At 31.3% G+C, this 24,446-nt stretch overlaps 1 protein-coding gene across 2 annotated transcripts in view; it reads right to left on the bottom strand.

The window, feature by feature from the left end:
- The window catches only part of znrf3 (zinc and ring finger 3), a 135,800-nt gene that overhangs the window by 13,547 nt on the left and 97,807 nt on the right, over nt 1-24,446 (bottom strand).

Genomic DNA, 24,446 nt, shown 5'->3' with positions numbered 1-24,446 from the left:
AGTGTTAAAATAATAAATAAAACGTACATAATGACAAAAACATTTACATGTCTCTGAAACCTCATTTTCATTTAGTTTAAATCTAAAAACAGAAATAAAACTCATATAGACAAATTAAAATAAGACAGACATTAATATAAAAAACTGACAAAAATTAATTAGCTACAGTGGTTAAAAAATAAACAAGTATTTATTTATTTATTTAAAGTATTTATATTTATTATATTTAAAGTAAATATAATTTATTATAACAGCAATAAAACATACATAGACACATGAAAATAATAAAAACTGAATTTCTGTATCCAATATTATAAACACAAAACTTAAGACAAATTTTAAAAAAACCACTTATAACGCCACAAAATCTCTAAATTGAAAATATAAATTGATAATATAATAATATTTTTAAATAAAAAACTAATATTAATTACTAATAACAACTACCAAAGTTACTATAGAGGTCTTGTGATGTCTAATTGGAGCTGGTCTGGAAGTTGGCGCATTAACGGTGTGATTGTGTTTTTTTCTTGTATGCTGCTGCTGCTGCTGCGGTGAAATGATCTGGCTAAATGCTAACTTACAAGTCCAAATCAAATAAAACACTGGAACACTGTGAAAAACATGCACGCCAGCATTCATTATCAAATCATAAGTGTTTTTCAACACGAGAAGCTCTCAATCCCAAAGGAAAACAACAGTGAAAATGATTCAGACTTTTGCTGAAACCTTAGAGATGTGAATGAAAGAGAATGAAAATGAGCCTGAGGAACCTCCAGCACTGCAGAGCTGATGCAGGACAGGTTACACAGCACTTTCACCAAACAAAACAAACACACATTCAGAACACAAGTCCATAGCAGAAACACACTGCATATTTACTGAATCTCGAGCATCTTAACATGCTTGTGGATAAATCATGTTTAGTCACAAAAACTAAATAAAAATAAAATAAATATAAAAAAGCATTTTTACTGAATCTCTGGCATATCAACTGTGGACAAATCACATTAAGAAAAATTTACTTAAATTAAAAAACAAAAGAAAATAGAAAAGCAAAAACAAATTTACTGAATCTCTGGCATCTCAACTGTGGATAAATCACTTTTATTAAATTTAAATAAAATACAATAATTAAATTTAAAAAACTAAATAAAATAAAAAGACATTTTATGAATCTCTGGCATCTCAACTGTGGATGAATAATGTTTTTAAAATTAAATGTAAAAAAAGAATAAATATTGAGTGGAAAGGGCTTTTCACAGATGTTTCTTTACATGCAAACATTTTAAATGAATTAAAACCATAAACATTTCTAAAATAAAAAGTAAAATTATAAATAAATTACATAAAAACTTAAAATGGGCAAAGCAGTTGCGCAGTAGGTAGTGCTGTTGCCTTACAGCAAGAAGGTCGCTGGTTCGAGCCTCGGCTCAGTTGGCGTTTCTGTGTGGAGTTTGCATGTTCTCCCTGCCTTCTCGTGGGTTTCCTCCGGGTGCTCCGGTTTCCCCCACAGTCCAAAGACATGCGGTACAGGTAAATTGGGTAGGCTAAATTGTCCGTAGTGTATGAGTGTGTGTGTAAATGTGTGTGTGGATGTTTCCCAGAGATGGGTTGCGGCTGGAAGGGCATCCGCTGCATAAAAACTTGCTGGATAAGTTGCCGGTTCATTCCGCTGTGGCGACCACGGAATAATACAGGGACTAAGCCGACTAGAAAATGAATGAATGAATGAACTTAAAATGCATATTCACTGCATCTCCAGAACCTCAACCTGATTGTTCTTAAATCATCTTTTTATTATAATTAAAAATACAAAAAAATAAATAAATATTGAGAGGAAAGGGCTTCTTAAAGATTTTTTTAATGCAAACATTAACGGAATTAAAACAAAAAATAAACACTTAAATTAGAAAAAATTGTATGTTTAAAAATTATAATATATAATAACCATACGTGCAAAATTATGTTTTTATTTACAATGAAAAACAATTTGTATTTTTTTATGGATTGATTTTATTGCTTTTTAAAAGATGAGCGAAGAGTTTGATTGGGAGTGAATGAGTGTTTCTCAGTTGATGCAGATGAATGTGGAAACTCATCATGTGCCGTTTCAGTTCATTATTAATAGCGTTCCATAAAAGAGCTCCAGGAGGAGAATGAGGAGTTGGAGAGACGCCTGAATGACTGCCTGAAACAACAACACACTGAGCACGTGCGGGACAGGAAACTAAACCTAATCTTACTTCTTTTTATTTAATCTTTAGATTTTATTAATTTATTATAAAAAAAGCACCTTTACTGGATTGCTGGTATTTCAACATTATTATTGTGGATAAATTGTGATCTATATAAAAAATCTTTTTAAAAAAATAATTTTAAAGGAAAAACACTTTACAGAATCTCTGGCATCTCAACATGACTGTGGATAAATCATGTTTAATAAAATAAAATAAAATAAAATAAAATAAAATAAAATAAAATAAAATAAAATAAAATAAAATAAAATAAAATAAAATAAAATAAAATAAAATAAAATAAAATAAAATACTAAATCTCTTGCATCTCAACAGGATTGTGGATAAATCACGTTTAAAATAAAATAAAATTTAATGAAAATTAACAAAAATGCACATTTACTGATCCTCTGTCATCTTAACATTGTTGTGGAAAAATAACGTTTAATAAAATAAAATAAACAAAAAAAAAGAATAAGTATTTAGATGAAAGTCCTTTTTAAAATTAGTTTCTTTTCATGCATACGTTTTAAAGTATACATGTTTATTTTTCCTACTATGGATGTCAATGGCAACCAGTTTCAAACATTCTTTAAAATATCTTTTTTCCTGTTCAGGAGAAACACTTCTAGGGCAAGTAAATCCTTTTTTATTTGATTAACCATCCCACGTGCACCTGAAGTTTCTTCCTTTTACTTCCAACTGAAAAGGAATGAGTAGGGGGCGAGATTTTTTTTTTTTTTGCACAGCATTCCCTCAATAACAAACTAACAGTAAGAGGGGCGTGGTTAAGAATATTATGTTTGAATTTGTCCCAATGACATCATCAGGGAAGAACCGCCAATCCAAACACAATGCAAATGCTCAGACTTTGATTGAAGATTACCAAAAAAAAAAAAAAAACGTTTTTATCAGTGGACAACGATGGCCTTTTATATCCTCCAGAAAGAATAATTTCTTCAATCTTTCTGCAGTTTTTCTATTTGAGCAACCCTCCACACTCTCTGAAACTCCGTGCCGCTATAATTAAAGTCATTAAGTCCTCAGAAAGCAAAGCTCTGCCATTATGCTGTAATTTCAGCTTGCCTTCTGGCCTTTGGGTTTCCTCAAAGATAAAGGCATACTTTACTCATTTAGAGTTTACTTGCATGTGGACAGATTTTTTTTATCACCCTTCATTTTCTCTGAAAGTGCCAAGACATTACTTAGGCAAGTCCTTGGTTCTTTAAGAGGAAAAAAACGAAGAAGAAAATAAGTACAAAACTGCCTGCGTGCTTCTCACAGTCCCTTCAGTGTTTTTTTTTTTGGGGGGGGTAAAGATTTATACATTATATATTATTAAAGATTTTATTTACATTAAACAGAAGATGAGAATAATTTATTTTATTATTAAAACAGTGAAGTAACAAAAATCAGATGATAAATTTAATAATTTTCTTTTAAATGTTTATTATTTAAGATTTAAGTTAAATGAAAAATTAGTATATATTTAAGATTTAAGTTAAACGAAAATGAGAATATATCTATAGATATAGAATATATTTATTTTATTAATAAAATATATAGGGTATTGTTATTACTTAATTTAAAATATGAATTTATTTAAGATTTAATGATGTTTTCAAACATAGTTATAATTTATATTATAATATACATATTATTTTAATAATAGTTATTATTATCATGCTTAATGTATTTTGCTTTAAATTTTTAAAAACTTTTTAATTCATGTAATGTTAATTCAGAATTAATTACATTTCATTTCGTAATGATTTTACAATTGCCTTTTCGTCATTATTACTTTTTTACTTTCTGCATTATTTTAATATATATATATATATATATATATATATATATATATATATATAAATTTATATATTTTCTTATTTTGAGAATTTTTATTTCATTTATAAATATATTATTATTTATAATATTTATATTTATAATATTTATAATTCTATTATTATTATTTATTTATTAAGCTTATTGTTTAAGATTTAAGTTACATTAAACACACCGGTGTCCTGCATGTTTTAGTTACAACCCCAATTAAACACACCTGAACCAACTAATCAAGATCTTATAGGTGTACTAGAAACTTCCAGGCAGGTGTGTTGAAGGAAGCTGGAGCTAAACTATGCAAGACATCGACCCTCCAGAACCAAGTTTGGACATCCCTGCATTAAACGAAAATTATAATATTTTATTTTATTAATAAAATACATAGGGTATTATTATCGTTTCATTTAAAATATGATTTTATTTAAGATTTAAACAACATTAAACAAAAAATATTGTAATAATAAAATATAGAAGTAACATATCAGATAATGAGTTTAATTATTTTACCACTTAATAAAATAATAATTATTACTATATTATAAATAATATATATATATATATATATATATATATATATATATATATTTAGGATGTAAGTTGCATTAAACAAAAATGAGAATATTTTGCTTTATTAATAAAATATTTAAAGTATTATTATTTTTATTTAAGATTTAAGTTACATATAACAAAATGAGAATACTTTGCTTTATTAATAACATATTGAATAACAAATATCAGATATTGAGTTTGATTACTTTCTCATCTTAAATGATGGTTTTAGTAGTATTGTCAGAAACTGAACTGATATTGTTAATAATCTGTGATGTATATTTCACAATTTTTGTTTACACATTGCTCAGCTCACTCTCAACAACACAGCAAAGAGTCTTTATTAATATTATTTTAGAAACAACATAAACATGCCACACAAATCCTCCTGCCAACAACCTGGAGGCTTTAACTGGAACACACACTTACCTTTATTGGTTACTTTTTGGTCTTATGGACAAAAGAGTCTGTTAAGCAACAACGGCTGTGTTTTACAGCAACCATGAGTACAGCATGTTACAATTTAAAACTATTTTTATGGGTGAAAAAAATGTTTATGAAGCTTATAAAAGTCACACAAAATCACAGCATAAAGCTAGTGCTAAATTAAACTCACTTTCTCTCAGCATCACTCTGAAAGTACATAGAAAATTATACAAGAGAAGCAAAAGAAAATCCAAACTCAACACTCAAAATCACTTAATATGAAACAAAAATAAAGGCTTTTCCTGACATGATTATTTATTAACTTTTACTCTTCAATTTTAATGAATTAACATCTTATATAAAAATACATCTTTCAATTTGCATTATACTACAATGATTATAGTATTTTTTACATTATTAAATGGTAACATTATTTTGTTTGTTTATTATGAGCCTTTTTATAATCATTTTATTGCACTGTTTTTTTCTGTACTATTTTAATTTATTGCATTTTAACTTAAAACCAATTATCAATGCATTTTCCTACTATTTATATATATATATATATATATATATATATATATATATATATATATATATATATATATATATATATATATATATATATATATATAGTAAATATATTTTATGATATAATTGTAATATTTATTATTTTTATTTAATTTTAATATTTACCATTATTTTTTATCTATGCCATATTTTGCTATATTTTTCCTTTTTTTAACTTTCATTTTATAGTAATGTAATACATTTAAAAAAAACAAAAAAACGTTTCCAAAATGCCCCTTTGAGCAAATTTTTCTTTCGATAGTCTACAGAACAAACTGTTATTATATAGTATAATTATGTTTTGATAATTATTTTCCATACTGAACGATAACGATTTCGACACAAGTTGTTAATGCTTCCAGATTTAAGTACCCCAACAATGACTGAAGCCACAAAAATTAGAGGGTTCATTAAATGGCACATTTCGGCCAAAAAATTTAGTACATTTCTAATATCAACACACTTTTTATTTATAGGTATACGTGTTAACTTATTGTTATTTAGTTGACTTTAAAAAATATATATTGTCAATTTTAGTTTTTAGTTTTAGAAGTTTAATAAAACTTTTATTTCCAATTTTATTCAATTACAACCATTTTCACAATTTCTCAAATAAGCATGTAAAAGGTTTCAATTGCATTTAGTTTATTTTATTTGAAAAGTTAACTTCGCTTACAATAAATATAATAAAAGTTATAAAAACATCCCTCCTCCTCCATTTAGTTAAAGCAACAGAAATAGCACAGATTGAACTAGATAACTACAAAGCAATGACATCATGCTTTTTACAGCTAATTAACAATGTTTTATGAAGCCGTTTCACAGAGGAAACATTCACCTGCTAATTAGCCAACTTTAGGGCAGTGCTGTTTAGAAAACACACACACAAACACACGTTCAGGAGAAGAAAGCTGCCATTCATTTCTCTGACTGCTTGCTGTACTGCATTATAATTTTTTTTTTTAATTCACAATATTTTCTTGGTAGATGCATTGATTTCTTCAAATGACCAAAACGTCAGCAGTTTTATTTCCAGTCATTTTCTCTGCTCTAACAAAAACTCTCATCACTCCCAGCTCCCGTTGCATAACCAGAAATTACACACAATTACACAGAAATTGCACTGGGAGTGTGTGTGTGTGTGTGTGTGTGTGTGTGTGTATGGGGCACCTAGTGAAGGGACTGACTCTGTCACGAGGCAAATACAAGGCCCAGCAACTGTGAAGCCAAAGAATAACTCACAGGACAGAAAAAGCGGAGCTTAGCGTTCATTTCAACTCACAAATGGACATAATATTACATTTACAGACAGCAGGAACAGATGCATTTGATGACAAGTTGTGTTTAATTCTTATTACAATCTGTACCTAAAAAGAAACGTTAGCTAAAACTATGACACAGTCACAATGATAAATGTTGCTACAAAACAAAACAAAACAAAAAACACAAAACCAAACAAAAAACAAAAGAATCCTCACGTTTATCAAGAAGCAGCTAGTAGTGTTTCGTTTTTATCACAGCTCTGTCAGCGAGAGTGGTTGAGCTCAAGCGCATCAAATGAAAAGCAAATGGGAAGCATCTTGAAGAGGGCAGGGCATATCATAACCCAGAGAGCATTCGATTGGCAAGAAGATTTGATGAGAAACTTTTTGGAGCACACCACCTTTTAGATAACCTTATAAATAGCATACAGGTAATGACATGTAAAGATAATAAAAGAAAAAAGAAAAGAGTATATTGACATTTTGCACAGTTAATTTACTAAAAAAGTGATTAAACCAGTTGATTTAATCATTTAGTAAATCACTTTTTAAAAATTTGTAAAATCTGAAGTCACAATTGCTATAAATAGTTGCTTTTACCTTTTAGTCAATGGGGACAAAAGATGTTTATATTCAAAATGAAATAGAGTAAAATCACAGTACTCGTATAGATCCGTTTTTTTTTTTTTTTTTTTACTTCAAATGGTTAATAGCAATCGGTTATCTCAAACGGTTTGAGTTGCCTTAATTTATTGGGTTTTACAGTAGTCAGTTGAGTTCTCATTCATTGGGTTTTACTGTGCTCAAATTGCTTCATTTACTCAAACGGATTAAGCTCAAGGTACTTATTAGGATTAGTTTTTGAACTTAAATTGTTTGTTGAAAATGGTTTCCTTAAAAGGTTTGAGTTACTTTAACTTATTGGGTTTTACAGTGTATGAAAAATATATATTTAAACTGCCTAAATCCAGTGGACTGACTGGAATTTAATAACATCTTTTGACTGGGTTGTTTCAGCACAAATTTGGTTAAAATATTGACAGATCCAACAGGTGGGTATACATAATTTAACACAAATATTTAGAATAATGAGTGTGTATGGATGTTTCCCAGTGATGGGTTGCAGCTGGAAGGGCATGTGCTGCGTAAAACATATTCTGGATAAGTTGGCGGTTCAATGTGGAGACCCCAGAATAATAAAGGGACTAAGCTGAAAAGAAAATAAATGAATGATAAATGTCAATGTCTTACAAAAAAAAAAAAACAGAAATATTACTCTGCAAAGTGTACATTGGCCACAATGTTACAGTTATTTACTGCAAAAAACACCCAGTAAAATACCACATACATTCTTTACAGTTCACTACTGTAATATGCACTGCACTGTGGGTCATTTTAAAACTTTTACAGTAACTTACTGCATATTAGGAAGATTGAGACAATTGATGAAAAATAGTCACTTGTTTGGATCTTATTCAAAACTAAATACTAAAAATAAAGGTTTTGCTGTTGAAAAAATTGAATAAATTACAGTAAAAGCACTGTAAAAAAATAGTCATACTGAAATTATTGAAATGTTACTTTAAATGTAAAAAAAAAACACTTTTAAACACTGTTTTAAAGGGCATTTACCATAAAAAAGAAGTTCTGGTAAGGCCCTTTTGTAAAACACATTTACAGGTAAGTTACTGTATAAGGGCAGTTGTGGCAACTTGAACACAATAAAATGTCTAATAGTATAAAGAAATACATTTTACTTATTATAAACTTTCACTTTCAAATAAAAAAACTAAATGTTTATTAAAAATAAATGTATACATTTTACAACGGTTTCCAGAAATTCATTACTAAATAAAGCAATTTCCCTCGTATGCTAAAATAAATCAAAACTGTCATAAATTGTCCCACTCTACATCTAATAGTCCACCTAAACTAGGCCTAAACAAACATACTTAGCAGTCTTTAGTTACCAGTCCAATGATCTAGTTTCAAACCCTGTTTTGAAAGTGGCCAAATGCTTCCTGCCACTAAAACCCCTTATACATCACTAGCATATTAGCTCTGGTGGACGCCATAAGGGCTTCTTCTCATTCAACAGCTGTGTGTGTGCAGGAACTCAACCAAACGGTGTTGATTTGGAAGAACTGAATGTTCCTCCCCAGATGATACCCACTAGATCAATCAGCGGCGCCTCAATGACAAGACACAATGACTGCGAGAGCGAGCGCTGATGTCATCGAGCGATCTGTGGGAGAAACTCGCTTCATTATTTCATCATTAATACAATGAACTCCAGCTTTGGTTCCCGGCTGTGGCAGCAACTTCCTGAGGGGTCGTAAAAATTGCCCTCTTCTCCATTTATCATCCTCAAGGCTCTTTCCCCCCTCCTCTGCTCTCTTTCCTTTCTCTGCACTCAAAGATCAGTCAAAAATATGCAGGCACTAATTTAAAGCCCATTGGCTTCCCGCTAACTCAGCTGACTGCAAACTTGTACCTCAGGATGGACGACCGCTAATTAAATTTCCCCCTCTTTTTTCCTTTTTTTCCTGTCTCCCCTCCTTTTTTGGGTGTATGTTTAGTTTTTATACCGGTTTTCTAGCTCTAACCATGCACAGGAAAAGAAAACAATCCTCTTTTTTTCTCACCCTATTTAAGGTGATGCATGTTGCAAGAGTTTAAAGGGATAGTTCACCCAAAAATGAAAATGGACTCATTATTTACTCTCCCTTGAGCGTTTACAAATCTTCATGAGTTGCTTTCCTCTGTTAAAACACAAAAGAAGATATTTTGAAGAGTGATGAAAACCTGCAACCATGACGTCTATAGTAGGAAATACAAATACTATGGAAGTCAATGGTTTCCAGCTTTCTTCAAAATATATATTTAAGAAAACTCAAACTAGTTTGGAACAAGTGATGGTTGAGGAAACAATGCCTATGTTTCCATCAACCAATTTTTAGGCACATTTTGAATATGTGCATAAAAAATGGTTGATGGAATTGCCATGTTACGCATTCATTTTGAAAATGTGCATAAAAAAAGAATGTGCATAACTGAGTAGGATTAACTTTTTTTCGAAAAAGAAAATGTGCATAAACTACAATGGAAACACTTTTACTGAACAAATACCCCTATACACAGTAATAAAAAGTCATGTGACTGTTATAAGAGATCATGTGATGATACAAATGTGTGTGAATGGGCAAACCAAGCAGCTGAGCACATTGTAAAACATCTTAAATGTTGTTTTAGTCATTTTAAAACACTTTAGCCAATTCTGTATTAGTTTTATTAAATTATTAATGACCTCCAGAGTAGTCGAGCATCTGCGATCTGTGTATCACACCTTCAAATGCCACCATACATTTATTGCGTGTTGGCATCGTCTTCTGATACGCTTATAATTTATTAAAAAAAGAAAAGATTCACGCATATTTGATGCCAGTTGATCGGGAAGTGACGATTTTGCTCTCTTTGACTCGTTGGATGTAAACGCTGCTTTATTCTCATGTCTTTTATGCAGTATTCCAGTTTGTGCATAAATGTAATTTGCACCTTTGTATGGAAACATAGTAATAAAAAAAAAAGTGTTTTCACATGAACCATCCCTTTACATTGATATAAACGGCAGTTTCTTAACATTGTACTTTTGTTATTGGACATTTCTGAGTAAAACCATGGGGTTATACATCTAAATATGCCAACTGACGCACTATACAGTGAGAAAGAGAAAAAAACGTATGTGAGCCAAGTAGTGTGTCCAAATTCAAAGTATTCCTTAAACGGAAGGCAAAATAAATGAATGAATAATTAATTAATTAATGACCAATTAATTATTTGTAGCCTACAGTTTAAACTACCTGACCTGCATGGTCATTGTTTTACCCATAAACAAATCATACAGTAAATGAATAAAGGCAAGATACACACATAATTACCACCTGTCAATCACTTTTTTCTGCGGGACTCGTGAATAGGCAGTGATCTGTGTCGTTATAATGGCGTCGGTAAAAAAGACGCCCAGCCAACAGTATCTGAGGTGTTCGCTAAAATGACTAAGTACAAGTGAGTGAAAGATTGAAGCAGTCCTCTGACTGCCTGGACCTGCTGTCTCGAGCGCATGGCTGTGTGTGCGTCTGTGTCTGTGTGGTCACGTGATGTGCATTTTCAGAGGTAGAGAGGAAGGAGGGCTGCTCAGAAATGCTACACGCCACTGTGGATGTCAAATCGTTGTCGTTCTAAAATGCCATTTAAAAACAAAGACAGTGTAAACAGGGCCTGAGTGTGTACTTTTCGCTAGCGGATTTGCAACGGGGGCGGGCAGAGGATTGCGATGCCGGTGTTGTCTATCAGACGAACCGTACGTAATACGTACATAGCAGAGCTTGCAAAACTGTGGGGTTTTTTTGTCGACAACACGAACGTTGTCAACATAACTCACTGGAAATCCAAAATGCTTACACACCGGCGACTTCATTGAAAGAGGAGAGGGTTTAAGTTCTGTCGACGGGTCTTCTGCGTCTGCCGTTTAACAAGCACTTCAACAAGCCTGTTTTTTTCCCGCTTGGCAAGCCAAGCTGACGTGACATGGGGGCGTGGCAGCATCGACGATTCTATTTTTTGATTCGATAATCGAAATTGAGCATAAATCGTGACACCCCTACCAGATATTATTCCAACTATTGACAAATACTCCATTCAAATCCTTTTTGGTAAACAGCAGAAAAGCCATAACTGAAAAATGGTTTCAGGCTGATCCTCCAACAAGGGCTCAGCGTATAGGAATTATAAATGAAATACACTGATGAAGAAACTGACTTTAACCTAAGATTTGATTCAAAAAAGTGCAACAAGTACTGTTAAAAATGGTCTGAATATGACACTGTAAACAACCCATATGACAACCGCCTTGTTTTTTGTTTTTATTTCTATTTCCACCCTTTCTGTCATTTTTTTCTAAAAAACAAAAAAGTGATAAAATAAACGTAAGCACTGTAAAAAAATGCTGGCTTTCACAATCGTTTTGTGTAGGAAAAACATGAGGAAATTAGGTTAATTTATTCGTTTTTACAAATTGAAGTTATTAAGCTGTTAATTGCTCTGAAAATAAATATTTTCCAGAATGATCAAAAAATGTTCAACTAAATTGAAAATGTTGACAATAAAAGTAATTTTTAGGCGTTATACATTAAGAGAAAAATGTACTTTAATCTTAACTGTAAAAAGGCTGAGCTCCACGCAATAACTTCATGTTGTCCCAACACAAATAACATTGTTTTCACAATTTTAACTGAATCGAAGATAAAAAGAAAAAATTAGCAAAAAATAAATAAATAAACCTCAAGAATTATGTTGTTTCAGCTCATTTTAAACAAGTAGTTTGAACACGGAGAAAAAAATAGATTTGAGTGTTTACTTGGTTTAAAGATTTAGAAGAATTGTATGTAATGTTTTGAATTTTGAGGTGTTGGCGGCTTAAACAACAATGATATTGTTTGTTGCTTCGCTCAGTGAGCCATAACTGTGCTAAAGCTAGTTCTGAGATTAGTCTCAACTAACTGCATCATTAAGCTGTTGAAATGCACTTAATAACAGAAAAGTCTGGTTGTCCAAATTAAATGACTGAAATTCATTGGGTTTTGAGGAGAAAGCTGTGTTCACAGGCTAATTCAAATGCAATTTGAATGCTAAAATGCTAAAAGTTTTCTTTGGGACAACTTAATTTTTTATGTCGAATCCACTTCATTTTGTAAAAAAATTATTAAGTCAACTTAAACAATTTGTGTTGGGACAACATAAGGGAATTGTATAGAATCTAGCATTTTTACAGTGTTAGACAAATAAATCAAATAGAATTTTGCTCATGGGCTTTATTTGCCCAAAATAAGTTGACATTACATAAATCAAATCAGTTGAAACGACATGATTCAAATTAGTTGTAAAAAAAAACACAATTCAATAGTGTGGAAATGTGTCATAGTGAAATGAAGTTACAGCAATTATTTATTGATTGTAATATCAGTCTCTCTATAAAATAAAAAGGTACATTTTGATTGTAAGCTGACGTCCCAAGTCTGCAAAGATGAGTGAGATGAGATCTTTAAACTCAAACACAAAGAGGCTCTTTGTTAACCACTTTACCATGATAAAACAATAGTCAAGCATCTAAAAAGCTGTCATTGCAGTCACAGCCTGTCCTTGGAGTTGTGAAGGAGAAAAGTGAAGCTGATTGCATTTCTGAGGGACTCAATAATGTCACGTAAACCTTTCAGATGTTTGCTTTTAACTGGATGTGAAATACACTGTACAGTGGAGCATTCAGAGCTTCACCAAAGAAGTCATTATGAAGTGTGTGTGTGTGCTGTGGATTCCCAGTCGGTGATAACTTCATTCAGAGCATTTAATAAGAGAACTGCAGCACGAGGCAAATAAACACACATGCGTAAGTTAGTTTAATAAAGTTAACACTGTAGGCAGACGGCCCGAAGACACAAAGGGCTGCTCAGGGTCACCGAGAGTTTAAAAATGCGCCGTCCCAAAGAGGTCAGAATCTACACTGTCTTACAATCACCAGAACTGCGTTAAAAGCCATTCCACTGAAACACAATTACAAACAATTGAACAACTCAGACCGCAAATAAATCTGCTGACTGAGATTGTCTGACTATATAAATATGAGGCATTCACACAATGCACTCTCTTTAACATCGAGCTTTGCCATGGTAATTTCTAAAGCTAAAATATTTTTCTCTCTTTTTAAATCTCATTTAGTCGTTATTATTATTACAATTATTATTATTATTATTATTAGTAGTAGTAGTAGTAGTAGTACTAGTAGTAGTAGTAGTTGTTGTAGTAATAGTTGTAGTAGTTGTAGTGATAGTATTGTTATTAGTAGTATTAGTAGTATGCCATGGTTAAAATACACGATTGCAATATACACATACGATGTGAAAAATGATTAACAATTTAAAAATGAATTGCTATGAAGCATAAGTGGAACATCAAAAACATTAAGGAATTTAAGATAATAAAACATTATATATCATTATTACTAATTATTATAAATCACCATTACTAATAACAACAACAAAAACAATTAAAAAATATATAAATATTATTAACTAAATGCTTATTGTAATTAAATTTGTTATTATTATTGTTATCATATTATAATTAATAATAATAATAATTATAACAACAACAACTATTATTATTATTATTATTATTATTATTATTACTACTACTACTACTACTACTACTACTACTAATAATAATAATAATAATAATAATAATATAATTATAATACTTTACATATTATTATTTATTGATTATATAAACAAAGCCAAATAATAATAATAATAATAATAATTATTATTATTATTATTATGCACACATACATACATATATATATATATATATATATATATATATATATATATATATATATATATATATATATATATATATATATATATATATATATATATATATATGTGTGTGTGTGTGTGTGTGTGTGTGTGTATATAGTCCCTTTATTAATCTGGGGTCGCCACAGTGGAATGAACCGCCAACTTATCCAGCATATGTTTTATGCAGCGGATGCCCTTCCAGCTGCAACCCATCACTGAGAAACATCTATACACAGTCATACACATTAACATGCATCCACTACAGATCTTTTTTTTTTTTTTTTTTTTATTATTCTACATTTTACATATACTTTTATTATTTATTTGATTATTCATTATAAAAACAAACACTCAAATAATGATAACAATACTAATTATTATTATTTTTTTATTATTATTGTACATTTTATGTACTTTTATTATATATTTAATTATTTATTATTAATAATAAAATGTATTATTATTAACACTCAAATAATAATATTATTTATTAATAATAACATAATAATTATTATACATTTATTTTTATTTACTTATTATTTAAGCAAACACTCAAATAATAACAATAATAATACTAATAATAATATTTATTATTATTATACATTTTATATATATTTTTATTATTCATTTACTTATGTAAACAAACACTAATAATAATAATAATAATAAAATTATTATTATACATTTTCTATATTTTTTTACTTATTACATAAACAAACATTCAAGTAATAATAATAATAATGATAATAGTAATAATAATAATAATAATAATAATAATTATTATTATTATTCATACTATACATTTTATATAGTTTTTTTATTATTTATTTACTTTTTGATTATATAAACAAACACTCCAGAAGAAACTCCAAAAAGTACTGTTGTTGTGAAAAACAAAAAACTTGATCTAATAAATAAATAAATAAATAAAATTTCTGAAAAGCATAATAAGCAGCATTAGCATGTTCACTAATTTATATGTATAAAAAGTCTTTAAAATGCATGTGACATAAATAAAAGTGAGCAGGCACTTTAATGGAAGTGGTAAATGATTGAAGTGCGCTGTCTGCGTGATTGAAGAGCATCAGTCAGTGTGGAGTGGCAGATCAGAGCAGTGAATGAGGACACATCAATGCCAATGACTTTAATTAAAGGAGCACGAGCGCTGCCTTCATACCTCTCTAATCTAACCTTCCCTTGAAGTGGCTCTGTGTGTGTGTGTGTGTGTCTTTGTAATGGGATCTGCATTTGACGAGCTGCGTTTCTCCCCGGGCAAACAGAACAGCAGGTTTAGACTCGGCCTCTACAAGACCACAGCGGCTTTCCAGCTCTTCCATTAACCCTTGCAGCAAGGGGATTTTTACATTTACATTTAGCAGACACGCTTGTCCACTGCAGTGACTTATAATTGAGGAGGCTTCAGCGATTCAACGGGAAGAGGATATGCATGCAAAAAGTGTTATACAAAGTAACTTGCATTTTATAATTTTTTCCAGAACACTTCAATCACATACCACACTTTCATACAGGTAAAACAACAAAAGAGGTGTCAATGAATAAATCTATTGGATAAAGTGTGATGACTAGCGATGCACAAATCTTGATGTATTTCTTTTTTATTTACAATGACAAGCAAATTCCAATTTCCAATATTTCCAAACTTGTAATATTTAGCTAAGAAAAGTTATTAATATATATATGGTTTTGGTGTTGCGGAAGAACAATGGGAAGATATTTTAAAGATGGTCCACTCTTCCTCTAATGCAATGTAAGGTGCTCCATACAGCTCATTTAACCAATGCCAAATTATCTGCATTTTTCCCCTTAAATAAGCTATGCCTGTGGTCTCCTGCTTTTTTTGGAAAAAAAATAAATAAATAAATAACTTGAGAAATTAAGATGTTTACTTGCAAGATCTCTCAAATCTTTTTACAAGACCTGGAATCCGTTTTTGGGTTATATCAAAGGCTCACCCTGTTCAGTTGGTCAGCTCTAATACACAGTAAATCATTGGAAAGAGGAACTATTGACTCAACTCGAAATTTTCTGTTTTTTTTTTTTTTTTTAATTTTTTTTAAACTCTTTTATTGTAAACTTGCTCAATTATTATTATTTATTTTGTATTATTATTTTTGTAACTTCTTTATCATTTTATTTATCATTATTTTAAAAAAATCATTTGTATTTTTTTTTTCTCTCAGAGGATGTGTTTGTTTATTATAATTCATATTAAAAAAATAAAGTTAACAAATTTTGTTTATTTTATTTTGAGAGGATAGTGGGGGGGGGGAGATAGCGAGAGAGAGAGAGAGAGAGAGAGCGAGCGAGAGAGAGAGAGAGAGAGAGAGAGAGAGAGAGAGAGAGAGAGAGAGATGAATGATTCATATATAAAATAATGAATAAATAAGTAATGAGTAAACAGGATCATGACTGAGAGGTAGGGATGTAACGGTATCAGAATTTCACGGTACGGTAATACCTCGGTATGAATGTCACGGTACGGTATTTATTGAATCATTTACAGGAAAAACAAAACTTTTGAAAATACTCCAAAAAAGTGCCAAAAGTGTCAATGTCATACAAATTAGCCATCTATCTGTAAGCTTTGAAACAGGAACTTCAATTTTATTAACAAAAAATTATTAAACCATGTAAAAAAATTAAGTTTCAATTTAGTATTGTTGAAAACTCATCACATTCAACATTTAATCACTCACTCACTTACTTAGATAGAGATGGGTTTAAAGGAAAATTATCATATAACTATAATCTGGTAAAAGCTGGTATCTCTGGGTATTTACAATGTCCCCTGCAACAGAAAAAACCCTCTCATTTGGGACTGAGGATTCTGGGACAGAGATATGACTTGGCCCATGTTGACAGCAGTGGGGTAACGTTGTGCATTGTCTTTCCCCCACTTGAGAAGACAAACCATGAGTGAGATAGAGATCTCTTTGCGGTACAAGTCAATGTCTGCATCAATCTGAACAGTGTGCTGTGTTTCTGCAGTCCCCATGACTGCTATTAGTCGTATTCCCCAACTTGCAGGCACGTGCACACATAGGGCTCAACCTGTGCAGTGCACATGCCCTTTTTAGTCTTGGATAGAAAATGCCCTTCCAAATCGATCAAAAGTGCCCCCGCGACGCGACACAACCTCCGTACAGCCCTTCAGTAGACAACACCGCTCTTGAGTATGCGCGCTCAACCCCCCCTCGGCGCGAGACAACACGCGCGAGACAACACAGCTGATCAGAACGCGCGCGACAGCACCGCTATTCAGTAAGCGCGCGGCGACAACACCCGCTTTAGGTTCGATCATTTCCATCTTTTTTTCATCTCCGCTACTAGCAGCACACTCCATTTCCGCATTACTGGATCTGTAGCGACAACAGACCGCAAAGGATTATGGCCACGCCTGGGCTTATGGGAAATGTAGTTTAAGCTATCTCCCGTTCGCTTCATTCGCCTGAGCAAATTTTCTCAGAAGACCTATAGTTTTACCGAGTCATGCGACTTCGGTAATATCGAAAAAAATTAATATTGCGGTATGACGGTATTTACAATACCGTTACATCCCTACTGAGAGGCATACTTAAATGTACATAAAAATGTACATTTCAATGCATCAACACGGTCTGAATAGTATGCAGGATATTGCTAATATGTATTATGTAAAAATAGCATTATTGTTATTATTATTTTAAATAACAGAATTATTGTTGTTATTATTTTGTTGTTATAATGACTTTATTATTAATATTATTATTAATTATTATTATTTATTACTAACCTATAAAAAGTAATCGAATCAAATATGTGGTAGTAAATAGTCCAATAAAATAAATACAAACATGGGCCGATAGACATCCCAATGCTGGAGGTATCCAGTTTTCTTCTAAATGAAAAAACACACTTCTTACACACCTCTTCTGTGTATAAAAAAATGATAAACAGGACTGGAAAAGTGGACGAGAGAACTTTAAGTTTTGGGTGAACTCTTTAAGTCTTTTGAATATGTCAAGCTGCTCTGATCAACCCATTGTAATGTTTTTCAGTGAATATTAAATTACTGAAGAGGTGGGGTTTATTTTGTGTTTTTAAGGTATATTTTATATGTTTTAAAAAGTAACTTCAAAGTAAAGTAATTAGTAATCCGATTACTTTTCACATGAAGTATGAATGTAATCAGAGTACAGTTTTCCAGTAGTAATCAGTCATTTGTAATCCATTACTTTTTTAAAGCAACTAACCCAACACTGGTAGAAAAGTGGGCAGTTTGGTGTTATTCTGGCTGTAGATTAAGAAAATTACCATATATCCTGCACATTTTTTCCAACTTTTTGAAACGCACAACTCTGAGTAATCATAAAAATGAGCTGTTTTCAGAAGTGCCTTATGCATACAATCTTTTTATTTTATTTCAAGCCCTCAATGAACTGCAAGATGTACAATGTGTAAATGTATTGAATTGGACACTTTTTTAGGTTCTTGTTTACTGAGTGTCCTCACAGGTGAGTGGGTGTGACAAACCACCTGTAGAAAACACACATTCATCTCTCTGACACTTCAACTGACACTTGCACCAGTTTTAAAATGTAAATGTTCTGCTGGATATCTTGTCTGCTGTACATCTTTGCTCCATCTTCAGCGTGTCTGACCTATGTTAGAACTCAATTTCACTTTTTTTTCTGTCCATTATTGCGCAACAGTTCACAAGCAAGTCTGAAACGGAGATCAGCTGAAATTAGTTGAGCATTTGGAGCAAAACAAACCAGTGAATCAGTCCATCTCTAATAGAAACATCCTCTCTCCCTCCAGCAAGTTCATTCTGTTTTTTCTTTCCCTGGTTCTTTCATTCATTCATTCATTCATCTTTCTCAAGGCTGTTTCAGTATGGGAGAGCGAGCAGGAAACAGGAGAAGCTGCTCTTTTGTACGGGCTGCTCCAGAGAGCTGTAATTCAAGCGGCCCACAATCCCTCCCCGCGCTCACACGTCTCACACTTTAACAAGCGTATCTTTCGCCGACACACAAGCCGCGGCTTCGTGCACCTGAGGCGAGCAGGTGTGTGTTAGTCGGAGCCGGGTCTCAGTTTCTTAGCCTGCCGCAGGGAAAGACGGATCGCACATGAGATCTGTTTAACATGTCAATTGTTTCTGCTGGATGGCAGTGAGATTAAACTGAGCGCAAATGGAGACTGAAGGCTCCCGCGGAGATTCCCAGAGGCCCCGCTAATCTCACACGTCCCGTCTCCGGTTTCAAGAGAGATCTAAAAAAAAAAGTATTTATTGTCAAATTCTTTCATGGCGAAATTAATCGTGAGTTATGCTGTTCACTTTTATACAGCAAGATACTTTTTATGACTGAAATTAGCTTGTGTTTTAGTTCTCTGCAGGAATTTTAGTCAGAGCATCTGAGATGAAGTTAGTTTGGCCAAATTATGTCAACTACTTACTTTTTTGTTGTTGTTGTTGTTTTTAAATGCAGAAGGTATATTAGAAAATGTCTACTAATAGATCAAACCTGGCTACAAATTATGACTTTTTATTTCAATGTATGTTTGATTGAAATTTGTTTCAGTTTTTTATTCTATCTTTCATTTAGTTTAATGTTTTCAAATCTTTTTTTCTCAATATATAATTACATAAAAACATATTTTTATCTCTCTATCTACCCAATCAATAACACCCCACTAATGTCTATCTATATTTGATAAAACATGGCTAAAAATTACGGCTTTTTTAACATTTTAATAACTGTTTTATTTTTATTTAACTGTTTATTTTTAAATATTCGTTTATTTTATATTATATAGAGTTTTATTAAAATTAAAATTTTTCTCAAATTACACATAAATATATATATATACACACACACACAAACAAAAAAAAAAATATATATATATATATATATATATATATATATATATATATATATATATATATATATATATATATATATATATATATATATATATATATATATATATATATATATATATTTTATTTTATTTATTTTTTTGTTAAATGCAGAAGATATGTTGGAAATTAACTACAAGGTGTCCAGTGTTTTGGATCTCACTAACTTCTGTCTACAACTGATTAAACATGGCAATAAATTATGGATTTTTCTTTTAAATATTTGTTTTATTTAGATTATTAATATTTATTTCTTTATATTTAACCATTAATAATAAATATAATAAAAATAGTCTGCGACGCGGTGGTAGAGTGAGTAGCATGTTCACCTAACAGCAAGAAGGTCGCTGGTTTAAGCCATGGCTAGGTCGGTTGGCATTTCTGTGTGGAGTTTGCATGTTCTTCCAGTGTTGGCGTGGGTTTCCTCCGGGTGCTCCGGTTTCCCCCACAGTCCAAAAGACATGTGGTACAGGTGAATTCGGTATGCTTAAATTGACAATAGTGTATGAGTGTGTGTGAATGTGTGTATGGATGTTTCCCAGTGATGGGTTGTGGCTGGATGGGCATCGGCTGCGTAAAAAATATGCTGGATAAGTTGGCGGTCACTCCACTGTGGCGACCCCAGGTTAATAAGGGGACTAAGCCGAAAAGAAAATGAATGGATGAATAATAAAATATATATTTTAAATATTTTTTTCCATCTCTCTGCCAACAATATCAGTCTACCATACCTATCTATTGGACCCCACTGACGTCTGTCTACGATTAATTAAACATGGCTGTAAATTATGGCTTTTTCTTTTGAATATTTGTTTTATTTTTATTTGTTAACTTTAATCGTTTTATAATATTTAACTATTAATAATTAAATATAATAAAAATATATATTTTAAATATTTTTTCCTCATCTCTCTGCCTACAGTATCTGTCTACCTACCTACCTCCCTATTGAACCCCATTGACGTCTATCTACAATTGATTAAACATGACTATAAATTATGGCTTATTTGAATAATTGTTTTATTAAAAATAGTTTATTTATTTTTCAAACATTTATTACATTTATATTATATATAATTTTATTACATTATTTAATTTTCTTAAAATATTCCATATTATTATTATAATTAATAAATACATTCGTTTTCATATAAAAAATTATCTGAATTTTTCCCCACTGACATCTACCATTACTTTAAAAACTACAGAAAAATAGTAACATCAAAATCGTGGATTTTTAATAGTTTTATTTAAAATTGTTTATTTTTCAAATATTAATTAATTTTATATGTAAATATTTAACTTAATTTTTTTTCTCTTAAAACATTTCATTATTAATAATAACTAATTTATAATTATTAAAATTAAATATGTAGCTGATTATTTGATTAAAACCATTTCAATAATTGTTTTCATAACTAATATTACATTGCAAACTACAGAACAATAGTAATAATAAATTCATGGATATTTTCATTTTAATATTTTTTTATTGTAAATTGTTTATTTTTTGTTCAAATATAAAAATTATTTTTTTATATGCAAGTATTAAATTTTTCCTCAAAACATTTCATTAATAATACTTTAAATATAATAATTAAAATGGCATGTACGTAGCTGATTATTTCTTTAAAACATTTGAAGGATTGTATTTACTAAAACTATTATAAAACTAAAATCATTTTAAAAACAGAACAAAATTGGGAATAAATCCTGAATTTTTATCAAAACTTCAAGTTCAAATCAAACTTTTTCAATAATGAGATATCATGTTTAAGTTTCTGGGCGTACAAAAGATGATGACTTTTTTTCTCACAGCAAAGTACATATGAAGTGACTCTTAGACATGAAATTAATTACCTATTAAAATTTCCTACAACTGAGCTCCTATGACCCCTGTGTAAGCCCTTATTAGCAAATAAAGTAAACACATTAGTACCATTTGAAAATATACCACCCTAGCAACAGTATCTTTACATGGATTTCCAAGGGTGTGAGTTCAAACCCCTGTCAAACGTCGGTTGATCAGTAAAGATGAGATTGCAGTCTGAATTATTAGCCCTCATATATTTTCCCTCCAATTTCAATTTAATGAAAAAGAAGATAGTTTCAGCACACTTCTAAAGTTTTAACTTTTATCTTCGCCATGATGACAGTAAATAATATTTTACTCTATATTGTTCAAGATACAGGTGACGCAGTGGTGCAGTAGGTAGTGCTGTCACCTCACAGCAAGAAGGTTGCTGGGTCGCTGGTTTGAACCTTGGCTCAGTTGGCGTTTCTGTGTGGAGTTTGCATTTTCTCCATGCATTCGCGTGAGTTTCCTCCGGGTGCTCCGGTTTCCCCCACATTCCAAAGAAATGCGGTACAGAGGAATTGGGTAGGCTAAATTGTCCGTAGTGTATAAGTGTGTGTGTATGTTTCCCAGAGATGGGTTGCGGCCGGAAGGGCATCTATTGCGTAAAAACGTTGGCGGTTCATTCCGCTGTGGCGACCACGGATTAATAAAGGGACTAAGCCGACAATAAAAAATGAATGAACGAATGTTCTAGATACTAGTATTCAGCTTAAAGTGTAATTTAAAGGCTTAACTAGTTTAATTAGAACCCTTAGGCAAGTTAGGGTAAATACACAAATCATTAAATAATGATGGTTTGTTCTGTAGACAATTAAAGAAAAAAAATTGCTTAAGAGGGCTAATAATTTTAACCTTAAAATAATATTAATTAAAAAAAATTAAAATGCTTTTATTCTAGCCAAAATAAAAAAGGACTTTCTCTAGAAGAAAAAAAATCAGGAAATACAGTGAAAAATTTGCTGCTCTGTTAAACATCATTTAAAAAAAAAAATACAAATATTAATGTGCAAATTAATTATGTGCATCAACAATAATTGACTGTCTGTGAACAGTCAATGGGTTTTTCTTCACCTCCCTCTAGTGGTGAAAGTCTATTTCTGTCCTCGCTGTTGTTTTTATTCACCCCCCTTCCCCCATCAAGTCCTCAAACTTCCTCTCAATTAGCAGGTGTGCTAACGCTTTCTTCTCCTTTCTCTCTTTCTGAAGTCAGTCACAGCTGACCCGCTCACACTCACACACTCACACACTCACACTCACACTCACACTCACACTCACACACACACACACACACACACACACACACACACACACACACACACACACACACACACACACACACACACACACACACACACCACCCCCATTCCCAGCATAAAAGAGCCTTAAAACTCCAGGATGGAACTTAATCCATGAAAGGAAAAGTGGAGAGAGAAGGAAAGGAAAAAAAAAAAAAGCCCGCCAAGTGGCCCGGCCCATCCCAGCATGGCAGAGCGTTCAAAGAGAAACACACACGTACTATTCCTGCATCTGGCAGACACAACATTACACGCTCCATTCATCGCAATGCCATGACATGACGCGCTCTGCCTATTCAGCTCAACCCAGAGTAAGACCAAATAAATCATTCCGATGACAAAGGATTAAAGAAATAATAATTAAGCACAATGAGTTGAAGACATCAAGTATACGAAAAGTATGTCAATTACATTTTCATTTTAAATGACAGAGTTTGAATCAATGGGGATATTTATTTATTTAAATTTCCATGTTATTATTTTGTCAAATATAAATTTATTTTTAGGAATATTTCACTGTTATATTCAAATATTTATTTATTTTTCACATCCCCCTCAATTTAATTTTGCTTAAAATTAGCCTTTTATTAGTAATTTTATTTTAAAGTAAATATTTTTGTACTATATTTGCATATTTTGAATTATATTGTAACATTTATTTATTTTTTTCATGTTTTTTTTATTTAGACTTTAATATAGACTTAATTTTTATTTTAATATACATTTTGCAATATGTTATTGTTATTGTGTAAATTCTAGTTTAGTTTTAATTGTTTTTATTTTATTTTAAGTTTAATATATACTTTAAGTTGGGTGGCACGGTGTCTCAGTGGTTAGCACTGTCACCTTAAAGAAAGAAGGCTGCTGGTTCGAGCCCCAACTGGGTCAGTTGGCATTTCTGTGTTTGCATGTTCTCCCAGTGTTAGCTTGGGTTTCCTCCGGGTGCTCCGGTTTCCCCCACAGTCCAAAGACATACAGGTACAGGTGAATTGGGTAAGCTAAATTGTCCATAGTGTATGTGGCATGAAATGTTTATTTCAGTTTTGGTTATTATTTTAGTTGTAGTATGTTTTAT

The sequence above is a fragment of the Danio rerio genome, chromosome 5, assembly GCF_049306965.1.
Source record: "Danio rerio strain Tuebingen ecotype United States chromosome 5, GRCz12tu, whole genome shotgun sequence".
NCBI lineage: Eukaryota > Metazoa > Chordata > Actinopteri > Cypriniformes > Danionidae > Danio > Danio rerio.
This window is presented reverse-complemented; position numbering and strand designations above follow the sequence as displayed.